The sequence below is a fragment of the Mus pahari genome, chromosome 15 (genome assembly GCF_900095145.1).
Source record: "Mus pahari chromosome 15, PAHARI_EIJ_v1.1, whole genome shotgun sequence".
Taxonomy (NCBI): Eukaryota; Metazoa; Chordata; class Mammalia; order Rodentia; family Muridae; genus Mus; species Mus pahari.
The window spans coordinates 42386882-42389674 of record NC_034604.1 but is presented as its reverse complement, the minus strand read 5'-3'; the positions used below and the strand labels follow the sequence as shown (position 1 = coordinate 42389674).

General features: G+C 40.2%; 1 pseudogene; it reads right to left on the bottom strand.

Annotated features, from left to right (window-relative positions):
• Positions 1–540: 540 nt before the first annotated feature.
• Positions 541–1114, bottom strand: LOC110332945 (annotated as a pseudogene).
• Positions 1115–2793: the final 1679 nt, after the last annotated feature.

Here is a 2793-nt window from a genome sequence, read left to right as displayed (position 1 = left end):
TAATTTAAATACTTGGTCCACAGTTGGTAGAACTCTTTGAGAAGTATTAAGGGGTAAGGCCTTGTTGGAAGAGGTATGGTCACTGGCAGGCTTCAAGGTTTCAAAACCCAGGCCAAACCCAATTGCCTCTTTCTGTCTCCTGGTGTGTCAAAGGATGTGAGCTCTCAACTATTACTATAGTGCTATGTCTGCCAGCTTGCTGCCATGATGATCATGAACTCTAACCTTCTGAAAAATTACAAGCCCAAATTAAATGTTTTGTTCTCTAAGTCACTGTTGTCATGGTGAGTTATCACAACAATAAAAAAAGGATTAATTGAGGCAATATCTCTATTATTATTTTTTTTTTCAGACAGGGTTTCTCTGTGTAGCCCTGGCTGTCCTGGAACTCACTCTGTAGAACTAGNCTGGCCTCGAACTCAGAAATGCACCTGCCTCTGCCTCCCAAGTGCTGGGATTAAAGGAGTGCACCACCACTGCCCGGCTCTACATTTTTTTATTAATATGCTCTTTCTTAAGAGCAATAAGTTAACGTTTGTGTTACAAGACATGTGAAGTAACAAAAAACAAAAACAAAAACAAAAAAAAAACCTGAATCATGGGTCCACTGGTCCTGGGTTTCATACGTTCTTTGCTAATGGGCTTTCTGATAAAATATTGTGAGACACCATCTTTAAACAGGTTGAAAAGTTTTCAGGTTCTGCTAACTCTTTTGGGTCCCAACCACAGAGGCATAGTAATTATCTCATCAATCTAGAAATATCTTCTTCTCCTAATTTTTCAATAACCAAGCTAAGAACACTTAGATTCGTGTCTACAATGCATCCTGGACAGACTTACACTTCCTTTCTACAGTTATTCTTGATCTATAACAAGAATGCCCCTCATGCAATAGCAAACACATGCTGTCATGGGGCAAGACACAATGTTTCATGGGAACTTTGTTGTTCATAACATTCATTCAGACCACATAATTCTTCCACTCTTCACACAGAGCACCAATAGCTACATCTGTGGTCATGAACTTCCTATAGAAAGTAGAACACTTGTGTTCATCATCCACTTCAGTGAGTTTCTGACAGCTGGTGGCTCAGAAGGAGACATTCAGTTTCATCTTGATATGGACAACTGCCTAGGAAGTGCCACAAAAAATGAGTAAATTTTTTTTTTGAAACAACACTGTTAAGATAACGAACTTACTGTCTAAATGAAACGCAGGGACAAAATTGGAGCAGAGACTGAAGGAAAGGCCATCCAGTGACTGACGCAACTTGGGATCCATCCTATGCACAGTCACCAAACCCTGACACTATTACTGATGCCATGTAGTGCTTGCAGACAGGAGCCTAGCAGAGTTCTACCAGCAGCTGACTGTGAGATGCAGATACTCACAGCCAACCATTAGACTGAGGTCAGGGATCCCTATGGAAGAGTTAGGGGAAGGACTGAAGGAGCTGAAAGGAATGGCAACCCCACAGGAAGAACAACAGTATCAAATAACCAGACCCCTCAGAGTTCTCAGAGACTAAGCCACCAACCAAAGAGCATACATGGGCTGGTCCATGGTCTTGGGCACATATGTAGCTGAGGACTGCCTTATCTGGCCTCAGTGGGAGAGGATTGCACCTCATCCTGTAGAGACTTGATGTCCCAGGGAAGTGGGATGCTGGCAGAGGGTGAGGTGGGAGAATCACCCTCTCTGAGGCAAAAGGTAGGAGATATGGGATGAAGATGGACTGGGGCAACATTTGGAATGTGAATAAATAAAATAATTTAATTTAAAAAATGATAATGAACTTAAAGTTTGGAGAGATAGTTCAGCGGTTAAGAGCACTAACTGCTCTTCCAGAAGACCTGAGTTCAATTCCCAGCACCTACATGGCAGTTCAAAACTGTCTGTAACTCCAGTTCCAGAGGATCACAGCAGTCAAAACACTAATACACATTTAAAAAATTAAATAAAGATAATGATAAACACATCCTCACATGTGTTTAGGTTCTGGCTTCAGTCTCTGAGTTTCAAGCATCTTATTGCATGTGCCATAGTTTTTGGTAATTCTTCTTAAATATTAAAAAAGTTAACATATTTCAAATCCTGTATCTGACCAATAACTTGTATGTAGAATTTACAAATAACTCTAAAACTCCAGTGACAAGAAGAGAAATAAGCAAACAAAAATAGACACTTGAATACTTTACCTTAAATATTCAGGCAACTATTGACCCCATAAAAATATAGTCAACATTGTTAGTAGTTGACAATGTGTACTGTAAAGCTATGAGACAGTCGTATACAAGATTGGGTGAAAACGGCAGTGAGAAGCCATGTGACTGACTGTGCGGACCTGCAGTGCTCACTAAGGGCTCGTAGCAATTACAAACTATGGAACCTCCCTTTCAAACAGCTCCTTACTAAGTTAAACCTGCATTTGCCACAAAAGCTAATGTTCCTTGCTTAGGTCTTTGTCTAAAGATGAAGGAGTGCTCGGGCATGCGAAAGCTTAAACATCAAAGGTTTGTTGTGTCTGCTGAGAAGACCAACAAATCAGAAGCAACCACATTTCAGCAGATGGATGTCTATGTCTTGCTTTACCTACACATGGAATTATTTTTCTTCAAGGAAAAGGATAAATGGAATTAAAATATAGAAAACCATTATCAAAAACCATGACACATGCAACAACATGTTTGAAACTCAAAAGAGACTGAACCCAGAACCTAAACACGTACAAGTGCATACATATCCTAGACCTCCATTTGCAAAATCTGTAGAATGGGAGAGGGTAACATCTT